This window comes from Jatropha curcas, chromosome 2, assembly GCF_041381405.1.
Source record: "Jatropha curcas cultivar XTBG-Jc1 chromosome 2, XTBG_Jcur_1.0, whole genome shotgun sequence".
Taxonomy (NCBI): domain Eukaryota; kingdom Viridiplantae; phylum Streptophyta; class Magnoliopsida; order Malpighiales; family Euphorbiaceae; genus Jatropha; species Jatropha curcas.
The window spans coordinates 16,986,423-17,001,011 of record NC_143152.1 but is presented as its reverse complement, the minus strand read 5'-3'; positions in this window follow the sequence as shown (position 1 = coordinate 17,001,011).

Below are 14,589 nucleotides of genomic sequence, written 5' to 3'. Positions count from 1 at the left end.
TCCGTACCAAAAATAATACAAACTTTCAGACCGGTGGTACTATTCATAGACCGGTAAACTACTATTGAAACACAGAAAAAACGGGGCGTTACAGCTCTCTCCCCTTAAAGAATTTCGTCCTCGAAATTCACCTGAATTAAACAACTGAGGATGCTGTTGTCTCATAATATCTTCACTTTCCCATGTAGCTTCTTCGGTCTTATGGTTTCTCCAAAGAACCTTTACCAAAGGAATTCTCTTATTTCTTAGTTCCTTGATTTCTTTAGCAAGTATCCTCACTGGTTCTTCCTCATAAGTTAAATCTGGCTCTATAGTCACAGATTCCACTGATATTACATGTGATGGGTCAGACCGATACCTCCTCAACATAGATACGTGGAAAATATTATGTATCCTATCCAGGTCTGGTGGTAAAGCTAGTCTATAGGCTAATGGACCCACACGCTCAATGATCTCATATGGACCAATGAACCTAGGACTAAGCTTCCCCTTTCTTCCAAATCTCAATATCTTTTTCCATGGAGATACCTTAAGGAAAACCTTATCTCCCACTGCATACTCTATATCTTTCCTCTTCAAATCCGCATAAGATTTCTGACGATCTGAAGCTGCTTTCAATCTATCTCTGATAATTCTGACCTTTTCCTCTGTATCCCGAATCAAATCCGGACCTACCATCTTGCCCTCACTCAATTCTGACCAACACAGTGGAGTCCTACATCTCCTACCATATAGTGCTTCAAAAGGGGCCATCTGAATACTCGACTGATAACTGTTATTATAGGCAAATTTTACAAGTCGAATGTACTTCTCCCAACTGCCCTCAAACTCAATAGCACAAGCTCTTAACATATCCTCCAAACTCCGAATAACCCGCTCTGACTGACCATCAGTTTGAGGATGAAAAGCTGTGCTGAAATTCAGCTTAGTACCCAGGGCCTCATGCAGCTTCTTCCAAAATCTAGAAGTAAATCTCGGATCTCTATCCGAAATGATGGAAGAAGGAATCCCGTGTAATCTCACTACCTCATCTATATAAAGCTCTGCATATTGCTCCATGGTGAAGTCGGTCCTAACAGGAAGAAAGTGTGCCAGCTTAGTTAATCTGTCAACTATTACCCATACAACATCTTTCTTTTTAGGAGTTAAAGGCAATCCAGTCACAAATCCATAGTAACCTTATCCCATTTTCACTCTGGAATAGAAGTAGGGTGTAACAAACCAGAAGGAAACTGATGCTCTACTTTCACTTGCTGGCACGTCAAACACTTCGACACATAATCTGTGATATCCCTCTTCATCGTCAGCCATCAATACTGTGATTTAAAATCCTTACACATCTTATTACTGCCAGGATGCATAGCATAGGGACTACTATGAGCTTCCTTTAAGATACTCTTTCTCAACTCTGAAATTTTAGGCACACAAATCCGATCCCCAAAGTATAAGCAGTCGTCATCTTTAATCATAAATCTCTTTTTCTCACCCTTTCTGACTAGGCCTTTCCATAAGGTAATAGTCTCATCACCCTGTTGTGCATCTCTAATCTGTTGTAGTAGGCTAGGTTTCACCATAAGCTTTGCTACAAGAGCACCATCTCTAGTCACAGATAAGCATGCATTCATAGCACGAAGAGCAACTAATGCCTTTCTACTGAGTGCATCTACCACTACATTAGCTCTACCCGGGTGGTAATCAAATGGTGAAATCATAGTCCTTAAGTAGCTCTAACCATCTACGCTGCCTCAAGTTAAGCTCTCTCTGCATAAGCAGATACTTAAGGCTCTTATGATCCGTATACAAGTGGCATTTCTCACCATATAAATAATGCCTCCAAATCTTCAAAGCGAAGACTATAGCTGCTAACTCCAAATCATGAGTAGGGTAGTTCTTCTCGTGTGGTTTAAGTTGTCGAGAAGCACAAGCAATCACCTTGCCCTCCTGCATAAGCACACAACCCAAACCATGATGCGAAGCATCACTATAAACATCATATGGTCTGCCTGGAGCTGGCTGTGTCAAAACTGGAGCCTCAGTAAGCATCGCCTTAAGCTTCTCAAAGCTACTCTGGCATCTATCAGTCCACTCAAAATGGACATCCTTACGGAGAAGTCTGGTCAAAGGAGCCGCAATGAGAGAAAATCCCTTGACAAATCTTCTATAATAACCAGCCAATCCTAAGAAACTTCGAATCTCTGTAACATTCGTAGGTGGCTTCCAATCAACCACTGCCTCAATCTTCTTCGGGTCCACGCGAATACCCTCTGCAGAAACAACATGCCCTAAGAAAGCAATCTCAATCAACCAAAATTCACACTTACTGAGCTTGGCATATAACTGTCGATCTCTCAAGGTCTGCAGAACTGTTCGTAGGTGGTGATCATGATCCTCTCTAGTCGGAGAGTACACCAAAATCTCATCAATAAAAACCACCACGAACTGATCCAAATAAGGATGGAAGATCCAGTTCATCAGGTCCATAAACACTGCTGGGGCATTAGTCAACCCAAATGGCATCACTAAAAACTCATAGTGACCGTAGCATGTCCTGAAAGCAGTCTTAGGTACATCTGATGCCTTCACCCTTAGCTGATGATAACTTGATCTCAGATCTATCTTCGAGAATACACTAGCTCCTCTCAACTGATCAAACAAATCATCTATCTGAGGCAATGGATACTGATTCTTCACAGTAACTTTGTTAAGTTGTCTGTAATCAATACACAATCTAAGTGAGCCATCCTTCTTCTTTACAAACAATACTGGAGCACCCCATGGAGATACACTAGGACGAATAAAACCCTTATCAAGCAACTCCTGAATCTGTATCTTTAACTCTTTCAACTCAGCAGCCATCCGATACGGAGCAATGGATATCAGTGCACTACCAGGCACAACCTCAATACCAAACTCAACCTCTCTCTCAGGAGGTAAACCAAGCAACTCCTTTGGAAACACATCCGAAAAATCACATACTGTGGGTATATCATGGGCACTAGGAGATTCTGACTCTGGAGCAAGTACATAGGCTAAGTAAGCCTCACAACCATGCTGGATCAGTCTTCTAGTAGTAGAAGCAGAAATAACATTAGAGAGGTAATCCGACCTCTCACCCACAACTACAATTTCCTCACCAGATGAAGTCTGGAGTGTAATGCTCTTAAGTCTACAATCAACAATGACCCCATGTCTAGACAACCAATCCATACCCAATATCACATCGTACTCCCGAAAAGGCAACTCTATCAAATCACCCGGAAATACATACTCATGAATGACTAAAGGGCAATCTCTATACACCCGATCAACTACTACACTCTGACCCAAAGGGCTAGTAACCTCAACACTGTGCTCTAATGTATCAGCATGCATACTACCCAATCTACCCACATGTATGCATATGTATGAATGCGTGGAGTTCAGATCAATGAAAGCAAGTACAAAAGTGTCAAAGATAGAGAAGGTACCTGCGATGACATCCGGCGCATCCCGCTGCTCCCTGGTCCTGATGGCATAAGCCCTCGCCTGTGCTCTTGTGAACCCCTCCCCAAAATATCATAGGCATGTGAATGCATGTGACTAAGGAAGAAATGCACGTGATGTGTGAGTCGCCACCTTGTTTAATTATTTTAGGGTAAACTAGGAAAAAACCCTAAGTGACTCCAATTTTTTAATTAACCTAAATGCTAGATTAATTAACCCAAAGTTAAGGCATGGTCTACGAACTCGAGGTGGATCCCGAGACTATGTCATGCTAATGAACTAACCATGAATGAATGCTTTGCAGGGTAATTAATGTGATTTAGACCAATGAAATGTGTTTATGTGATTTTGACTTGCCGCCCGGGGTTAAATCCCAAAAGTGCCTACGTACTTCCGTTTGAATGGAAGATCAAAGTCGACGTAGTTCGATAAGCCTTTTTTAAAGGGCTTTGAATGGGTATGCTTAATGCATGAGTGTGTGTATGTTTTGTGCATTTTGTTTAGGCATTTTGCCAAAGATTGATTGATTTTTTTAGGCATTTGATGCCAAAATGTGGATTTTAATGGCTTTTAGCCAAAAAGATTGATTGAGACAATTGTTGCCAAAAATGTTGATTTTAATGGCTTTTAGCCAAAATGATTTGATTTAGGCAAATGTTGCCAAAAATTGTTGATTTTAATGGCTTTTAGCCAAAATGATTTGATTTAGGCAAATGTTGCCAAAAAATTGGTTATTCTTACTTATAGGCAATTTGTTTGCCTAAAGTAATTAAATGAACTGCAATGTAGGCAATTTAATGCCAAAAGAAGGTGATTAACTAAGGCCTTTTAGTCACAATTATTGATTAATTGGACTTAAGCCGAAAATTGTTCGAAATAAAGGCAATCATACCATAGCCATTGATAGACTAGATATTTTAAGCCAATATTGTCGGATTTAAGCTTTAATACCACGATTATTAATTAACCGGGCATTTAGCTTAACCGTATTTTAATTGAGGCAATTTACTTGCCTATTTGATGATATGAATGCATTTATGCAGTTGTAGAATTATTAGGAGTAGAAGAGAAGCATGCATGAAGTGCTAAAATTAAATAGGTAGAGTTTAACTTACGTACCTGATTTAATCGTCGACCGCTCCTTAACTCCAGGTTAAGCTCCTTGTTAAGGGAATTTTAATTAATTTAATTTTAGTGACCACTTAACAAAGCAAGAAAGCGATAAAACTAAATTAAAATGCAAGAAAGCAGTAAAGAATCGCAAGGAGCGTAGGAGAGAAGGAGCGTCCGTCAACACAGACTGAGTGAGGAAAACAGAAGACCCGGGGTCACTATTTATAACAAAAAAAAGAGGACTGTTTCGGCGGCCAGGCTGCCGGGGATCGGCGGCTCGGGCCGCCAGTGGCCGGCGGCTCAGGCCGCCTGTGGCCGGTCGGCTGGGTCGCCTGAGCTCGGCGGCTCGGGCCGCCGGTGCTCGGTGGCTCGGGCCATAAGTTCTCGGTGGCTGGGCCACCGGAAGCCAGCGGCTGGACCGCCGTGCCTGGTGGTTTTGCTACTTTAATGCTCCGGGGGCTTTTTCGGGAGTTTCGGACCTCCAAAAAATATTCTGGGACCAGTTCCGCGATCCTCGCGACGTCCCGGACGTTTCAAGTACCATATTGGCATACTTTCGGTAAACTTTCAAAATGGCCTTCGGTCCGGCCGGACTGCTTGCAGTCCGGGAAAGCTGGCTCTTTGAGCCTCAAAATTTAGGTATTCACAGTTGCCCCCCACTGGCAACCATAAAAAATATTTTATGGGCGTCGGTGGTTGTCTGAAAACCAAATTTTGTAGGCGAGAATCAGACGCGTCCAGAGGACCCTCCTTTTAGCCTCTTGATTGGAAATTTTTGGGCCTTAGGGGCCAAAAATGTGAATTTTTGGGCCTTAGGGGCCCATATGTGAACTTTTGGGCCTTAGGGGCCAAAATGTGAATTTTTGGGCCTTAGAGGCCAAATTGGGAATTTTTGGGCCTTAGGGGCCAAAATGTGAATTCTTGGGCCTTAGGGACCAGAATGTGAATTTATGTGAATTTTTGGGCCTTAGGGGCTAAAATTTGAATTTTGGGCCTTAAGGGCCAAAATGTGAATTTTTGGGCCTTAGGGGCCCAGATGTGAACTTTTGGGCCTTAAGGGCCAAAATGTGAATTTTTGGGCCTTAGGGGCCCAGATGTGAACTTTTGGGCCTTAGGGGCCAAAATGTGAATTTTTGTTTTCTTACCTGTATTTCGGTACTGAACTTTGACTGTACCTGCACTTGGTTAGTACTGAAAACATGTATGCATGATTATCAAATTTGAAAGAAAATAGGATTTTGTTTCAGCCCATTTTATGGAAAATATATATATATATATATATTTTTTCATATTCCTCATCTTTTCTCTAAAATCAAGCCAAAAGGCACTTTTCAGCTTTTTCTTCTCTCATTCTCCTTTTCTTTCTTTTTTTTTTTCTTTTAAAGATGAACCATAGCATGCACAGCTGGACTAGGAGTCTCTCCAAAGTCGAAAAGATCAATTTGGGGAGGTACGATCTTTCTCCTGTCATTACTCTTCGGGGTGTAGTAGTTGATTGGGATTTTTTACGGGCCTGTATTAAACTTTGGGACCCTGAAACCCACGTTTTCCGATTTGGGGCGACGATGGAGGAAATGTGCCCTCTCTTTGAGGAGTTTTGTGCCATTATAGGGTGTGACCCCAATGCCCCTTTGGTCAAGCATGAGGTAAAAATTGGGTATGTTAGGTCGTTTGAAACCCTGTTTCAGTTCAGCCGACCCCAAACTAGGGCTATGATTGTTGATGACCAGAAGGCAATTCTGTTGCCCCTGATTGATGAATTTTCAGAGGCTTGCCCAAACGATCCAGACCGAATGAGGCTGAGGATGCGGGCCTTAGTTTTCTGTTTATTGGCTGGCTTCTTGTTTAACCAGGACCCATGCTTTGGGGATTTGCGTCTTTGTCCCATGGTTCTACAAATGGAGGATATGGGTTGTATTGGCAGCATTGTGCTGGCCGAAACCATTAGGAGCCTTGACAGGGCTGCTTTAGGGTTCGACGACTGGACAGTTTCTCCCATCATTCTCCAGGTATTTCTCCTTATTATCTCTCTTATCTTTTTTTCTCTTTTTTACTTTATCCCCTTGTAATAGAAAGGATCCATTACTCAGGTCTGGTTGAAGTACCACCTTCAAGTGGTTGCTACTCCTACTCTCTTGCCCTATAATCCCACTCAGTATCGTATGCGGAGGATTTTGACCACCCACCCATCTACTGATTCATGGACTTCATGGCTAATTGAGTTGGGTCCAGATGAGATACTGTGGTTCATCTCATGGTACAAGATCACCTGCTTCATCCAGGTCAGCTTTCGCCATTCTCGGGTTTACCTTTTAGGCCTCACACACTGTACTTGGTACTGCACTTCACGCGTTTTGAGGCAAATGGGGATAGACCAGACTGTTCCGATTATGGATGACTTTTTAGCTGATTTAGCCATTACTCGGGGGGTTACCCGAGCCGTTCTTAGGGCTTGGGTTAGAGATCATCGTATGGTTAGGCCTTTACCTAATCCTGCCAGTGTTCAGACTTCTCCTGAGTATCGGGCTTGGTTCATTACTACTGTCTGGCCGATTGAGAGACCAAGGAGGACTGCACTGCTGAGTGTTCTCGAAGGTTGGGTTCAAGCTAACACTGATGATGAGGTTGGGACAGGTGAGGAGATTGTGTTGGCTCCTCGGACAGGTGAGGCTGGATAGAGTTTAACACCTAGGGAAGACTCAGAAGATGTTGCCCCGCGGAGGAGACGGGACACCTAGACTCTTATAGGCTTTTACTATTTTGACTTTTATTTTGGCGTTTTGGAGTTTTTTTTTTGGATGTATTTTTTGGACTTGGATTTAGACTTCATTATTTGTTTGGACTCTTTGGCTTTCCGCCTGACTTTGGGCTGCTATTGGAATGAGATTTGACCTTTTTTTTTTTTGCTTAAATTGAGAAAAACCATTTAGCTTTCCAAGCATTTTCCAACTTTATTTATTTCAAGCTCTAATTTTTGCCTAAGCCGCCCCTTCGGGTTTTCAACTTAGCGAGCTTACCCATTTTTGTCTAAGCTGCCCTTTTTGGGTTCTTAGCTTAGCGGGCCCCAACTTTTGCCTAAGCCACCCTTTCGGGTTTTCAACTTAGCGGGTTTTTTTTTTTTTTGTTTTTTTGTTTTTTTTTTTGGCAAAGAAGAATGAAATTATGAAATGATTTTTTTTATTAATGTTTAGACCGTGCCCAAAGAGGGTTGCCTACATATCTCCGATATATAATTTCTTTTTTCCAAAGAGAATCAAGTCTGATGTAGTTCATCATACATTATGCCATGACTACAATTACACAAAATATCTTTTTAACTGATCTAAATTACATGGATTAGTGAATTCCAAACCATCCAAATCAGTCAAAATAACGGCTCCGCCTGACAATATCTTCTTCAACACATAGGGTCCAGCCCAATGAGGACGAAACTTCCCACATGGATCTATGATTGGCTGTCTAATCTCCTTCAGAACCAAACAACCTTCTTCCAGTTTCCGGTCTTTGACCTTCTTATTGAAATGCCGCGCTATTCTTCTTTGATAAACTTGAGTTTGGTGGATTGCTTGCAATCGCTTTTCATCCATACCCAAGAGTTGCAAATGATAACTCTTGGCCCAATTTGCTTCGCTGATCTGGCTTTCCCGGATAACCCTCGCCGACTGAACTTCCAGCTCAATAGGCAATACTGCTTCCATGCCATATACTAGGGAATACGGGGTTGCCCCAGTAGGTGCTCTGATTGAAGTCCTGTATCCCCACAAGGCATTTGGCAATTGTTCGTGCCACGCTCTATGCTTTTGAACTGTCTTCTGCAAAATGACCTTTATAGCCTTGTTTACAGCCTCTACGGCCCCATTTGTCTGTGGGCGATAGGGTGAAGACTTGTGATGCTGAATCTTCTTTCGCTTCAGTAGGTCCGAAAATTCACTTTGAAAGTGAGATCCATTATCAGTAATGATCTCAAATGGTGTTCCATACCGACAAAGGATGTTGGTACGAACGAACTGTGCTGCCTTCTTGGCATTCAAGACCGAATAGGAGGCTGCCTCAATCCACTTGGTGAAATAATCAACAGCAACCAGGATGAATTGATGGCCATTGGAAGCCTTTGGATGGATCTTTCCGATCACGTCTATGCCCCAAGTTGCGAAAGGCCATGGTGAAGTAATGGGATTCAGATTGACCGGAGGCTGCTTTTGCAGTTTAGCAAAAATTTGACATTCATGGCACTTCTGCGCGTGCCTTACGCAATCTGCATTCATGGTTGACCAATAATAACCTAGGTTCATGATTTTTCGAGCCAAGGCTATCCCGTGCATATGTGGACCGGACTCCCCATTATGTAGGGAATTCATGATGTTTTGAGCTTCTCCTTCATCAACGCACCTTAGGTGCAGACCATTCCAACTCCTTTTATACAGGGCTCCCCCAGTAAGGAAATATCTAGATGCTAACTGTCTCAATGTCCGTTGATCAGTCTTGTTGGATCCCTCCGGGTAGGCTTCATTCTGAAGGTAATTCTGTATATCCCAAAACCACGGCTTGTCATCGACTATATTCATGACATGCGCTGGCTGTTTCTGCAGCCGAACCGTCAGAGGTCGAATGACTTGATCTCCCCCTACATTAACCATGGAAGCCAAGGTTGCTAAAGCATCTGCAAACTGATTTTTGGCGCGCGGCAGGTAGTGGAAAGATAGTTCCTCAAACTGTTGGGCAATTCGTCCAAACGTTGTAGGTAAGGAACCAAACGCTCTTCCTTAATTTTCCATTTCCTTAGAGCTTGCGAGACTATCAGGTTGGAATCTCCAAAAACCCTAAGGATTTTTATTTCTTTTTCCAGGGCCGCTTCTAACCCCTTGATGCAAGCTTCATACTCGGCTTCGTTGTTGGTACAGTCGAAATCTAGTTTGACTGCAATTGGGACGTATTCTCCACAAGGAGTTTTGAATACGACTCCAACCCCGTTTCTATGGTAGTTTGAAGCTCCATCGAAGTACATCTCCCAGACCTCACTTTCCAAGCTCAACAAGTCTTCATCAGGAAATTCTACTTCCGGCATTTGGTCTTCGACCGGCAATTCTGCTAATTGATCAGCCAAGGCTCCGCCTTTCACTGCCTTCCGTTGTACAAATTTTAAGTCATAGGTTGTGAGCACCGACACCCACTTAGCCATTTTACAGTCAAGAACCGGCCTCTCCATAAGGAATTTTAAGGGGTTTGATTCAGAAATCACATATGTAGTGTAAGATGAGAGGTAGTGCTGTAGCTTTGTACAGGCCCAAACTAGAGCCAGGCACAACTTCTCTATCTTATTGTATTTTAGATCATATTCCAGAATCCTCTTGCTAAGGTAATACACGGCGTTTTCTACCCTCGTATCTTCAGCTTGTTGAGCTAGCATCGCACCCATCGCTTCTTCTGTCACCGATAGGTATAATAACAAAGGCTTTCCTAGCCTTGGTGGCTGTAACATTGGCGGGGATAGCAGATATTGCTTGACTTGGTCGAAAGCTTTCTGGCAATCCTCATTCCATTTAACTGTTACTCCTTTCCTGAGTAATTTGAAGATTGGACCACAAGTATCGGCCAACTGATTAATGAACCGGCTGATGTACTGTAGCCTTCCTAGGAAACCCCGAACTTCTTTTTCCGTCCTTGGTGCTGGCATTTCTAAAATGGCCTTGGCTTTTGAAGGGTCAATCTCTATGCCCTTCCGACTGACCATGTGCCCTAGAAATACTCCGGATGTAGCTCCAAATAGACATTTAGCCGGGTTGAGCTTTAAGTTGTACTTTCGAAGTCTAAGGAAGAACTTCTCAAGTGCTGTTGTATGTTCTTCAACTGTTTTTGATTTGACAACCATGTCGTCCACATACACTTCGACTTCTTTGTGAATCATGTCATGGAAGATGGTTGTCGCCATTCTTTGATAGGTTGCCCCGACATTTTTGAGCCCAAAAGGCATGACCCTATAGTAGTAAGTTCCCCATTCTGTGATGAACGCCGTCTTCTCTTTATCTGGCAGATGCATCATTATTTGATTGTACCCGACAGCGAGATCGGTCAAAGAGACCATCTCGTGTCCTGCCATTCGGTCCACTAACAAGTCAATATGCGGTAGGGGGAAGTCGTCCTTCGGACATGCTTTATTCAAATCCCGATAATCCACACACATTCTGACTTTTCCATCCTTCTTAGGAACTGGCACAATGTTTGCTAACCATGTCAGGTAAGCAATGGGTTCTATGAATTTGTTCTCTAGTTGCTTGGCAACTTCCTCCTTGATTTCAAGGACCATTCTGTTTTCAGCCTTCTAAGCTTCTGTTTCACTGGCTTAGCCTCAGGATATACCGGAATCTTATGTACTACTATTGCTGGGTCGATTCCCATGATGTCACTTGACTTCCACATGAAGCAATCAGTAAATTTCTTCAAACATTCACTGACTCGTCCCCTGTTCATACAATCAGATGCAATGTATGTATGTTCATTTTCTTCTTTGCCAATCATTATTTTTTCCTTTTCATTTTTTATTTCATTTATTTGATTATTTTTGCTTGGAAAGATAAACACGCAGGGTAGTCAAGAATTTGCAAGCCTTTATTGATTATGACGGAATCGTCTTCAAAAATTACATCGAATTTGAAATCTGGATCTTCTAGATCCGACACAGACGACTCAGAACTAGAACTGGACTCTGACTCGGTTTCAGACTCGGGGTCAGACTCGAATTCAGTACAGGACTTTGTTACAGATTTTGACTCTTGGTTGGACTCGGGAGGGGGTTTATCAGCAGCGCGCTCCTCCTCGGCGTACCAGTTGGTGAGAGGCCCTTCGTTCGGCTTGATTAGGTTGAGCAGGTCTTGATTCCCTTCATTTCCTGTGATAACTGCAATCTCATCAAGGAGACTAGGCTGCATGAAGTCTTCCACTTCCAGCTCGGTTGTTACCTCTTTGGATAAGTCATTCAGGTCCAGGACACAGGTGTCATTCATTTTTAGGAATAGCTCGAAAGGATCGATCAATTCCTGGTCAAAAACAATAGCATTTATCCCGTGATTTGGTAAGGGATTAGTGCTAATGTTTGACTCACTTCTTGGGATGATTGAACCGTCGTCCACCAGGTCTTGGATGCGGTTCTTAAGCGTCCAGCACGCTTCAGTCTCGTGCCCATGACCCTGATGATATTCACAGTATTCACTGGTTTGGTAGTTTCTTGGTAAAGGGTTGGGTGGCGGCCTTGCTTCCAAGGGCTTGATGTAGTTGGCTTTGACAGCCTCTCGGAAAACCAAAAGGATTGGCATCCCAAGATCAGTATATGTCCTTCTTGACCGATTGCCATTTCTCATATTGCCCACACGTAAAGGATTCATGGGGGTGATGCTTGCCACTTCACAGACTTTGCCAGCTTGGCCAGGCTTCTCGTATTTTGAGGAACCCGAGTCTTCTTTCAGTTGCCCCATTTGAATTAAATCCTCTACCTTTATAGCAGCGGCAATGAGCGACTGGAAGGTTGGTAAGTATTGGATTTGTAACTGTTGTTGGTAGACAGGCTGCAGGTTCTTTATGATTATGTCTACCTGTTCTTGCTCAGAAGGCCGGTTGATCATTTGGGCGACCTTGGTCCTTTTCCTCGTGAGGAATGAGGAAAGGGTTCATTGTTTTTCTGTTTGGCGGTTTCCAGTTTTTTTCTCGTTTTCTGAGCTTCCGGCTCAGAAGCAGTTTTGGAAGGCACGTCATCCAGGTTAAGGGCAGGGTTTGTCGGTTCAACAGTAGGTCCCTGATTGGAGGTAGCCGGTCCACTCCCTTCGGCGGAAGCCCTATTTCCATTACCATTACCATTACCCAATTCAGCTATCAGGGCAATCCTTTGGGCAGCCAATGCCTCATTCATTCTGGCCTCCATTCTGGCCTCGAGTTGTTCAATGAGGGTTTGGATGTCAGCAAGTGATGCCATTGGTGCAGGTAGGGTTGTTGGAGTTGTAGGTGAGATTGGTGTAGTTGGTGAAACCGGTGAAGCTGGTGATAGCACCGTAGGTGTGATCGGCACTTGGGTAGGTACTCGGATTATAGGTACCTATAAGGATAAGGGTAGCTGGATTAGGTACAGTGGTGGGTGTGTCAGGGTAACTAATGTAGATCGACTCTTTTGTCCAATTGTGCATGAATGAGAAGGGTATTTCATGCTCTCTTTGTGTTTACCCTATGTTTATGATATGTCGTGAATGCGCATAACAACATGTCATAATCTATTTAATGGTATGGTTCACATCATTGGGTGCATACAGTCCTAAAGGATAGGTTCTATAGGCTATGACTCGAATAGAGAATTGGTTTATAAGGGACCCTTGAACCTTGAGTATGAATATACCTAACCACATGTGAAACAAAGAGTTTCGCGTGGGTCCAACAGTACGCATACTCATGGGCCACCCCCAAAAGGATTAGGGGCGGTTTGCGGTAACAGGGAGGACGCTTTGGCTGTCCGTCGACATAATCAATGAGACCTGCCGATCAGCGCTACTTGCTATCCAGACTCAGAAGTTTGAACAGAGAGAGAGCAAATTCATTTGAAATTCATTTTTTTATGCAATGGAGAAAAGGATTCTCAATCGTGCAAATAAATTAACAAATTAAAAATGTTTTAATTTAGTTGTACAATCAAGTTCAAATTCTCCTTATCCCGTATTCTTAAAGAAAGAATACTGGATTGTTTTCTGTTGGGGTACCCTGCAAAACAAAGCATAGTAAAAAATACCCTAAAGAAGGGGAGGTTAGTTTACACAACAATTGTAGTCCTCTTTATGCAAAAAGATTGCATAAGTCCCCAGTGAAGTCGCCAAACTGTGAACCCCTCCCCAAAATATCATAGGCATGTGAATGCATGTGACTAAGGAAGAAATGCACGTGATGTGTGAGTCGCCACCTTGTTTAATTATTTTAGGGTAAACTAGGAAAAAACCCTACGTGACTCCAATTTTTTAATTAACCTAAATGCTAGATTAATTAACCCAAAGTTAAGGCATGGTCTACGAACCCGAGGTGGATCCCGAGACTATGTCATGCTGATGAACTAACCATGAATGAATGCTTTGCAGGGTAATTAATGTGATTTAGACCAATGAAATGTGTTTATGTGATTTTGACTTGCCGCCCGGGGTTAAATCCCAAACGTGCCTACGTACTTCTGTTTGAATGAAAGATCAAAGTCGACGTAGTTCGATAAGCCTTTTTTAAAGGGCTTTGAATGGGTATGCTTAATTCATGAGTGTGTGTATGCTTTGTGCATTTTGTTTAGGCATTTTGCCAAAGATTGATTGATTTTTTTAGGCATTTGATGCCAAAATGTGGATTTTAATGGCTTTTAGCCAAAAATATTGATTTAGGCAATTGTTGCCAAAAATGTTGATTTTAATGGCTTTTAGCCAAAATGATTTGATTTAGGCAAATGTTGCCAAAAATTGTTGATTTTAAGGCTTTTAGCCAAAATGATTTAATTTAGGCAAATGTTGCCAAAAATGTTGATTTTAATGGCTTTTAGCCAAAATGATTTGATTTAGGCAAATGTTGCCAAAAATGTTGATTTTAATGGCTTTTAGCCAAAATGATTTGATTTAGGCAAATGTTGCCAAAAAATTGGTTTTTCTTACTTATAGGCAATTTGTTTGCCTAAAGTAATTAAATGAACTGCAATGTAGGCAATTTAATGCCAAAAGAAGGTGATTAACTAAGGCCTTTTAGTCACAATTATTGATTAATTGGACTTAAGCCGAAAATTGTTCGAAATAAAGGCAATCATACCATAGCCATTGATAGACTAGATATTTTAAGCCAATATTGTCGGATTTAAGCTTTAATACCACGATTATTAATTAACCGGGCATTTAGCTTAACCGTATTTTAATTGAGGCAATTTACTTGCCTATTTGATGATATGAATGCATTTATGTAGTTGTAGAATTATTAGGAGTAGAAGAGAAGCATGCA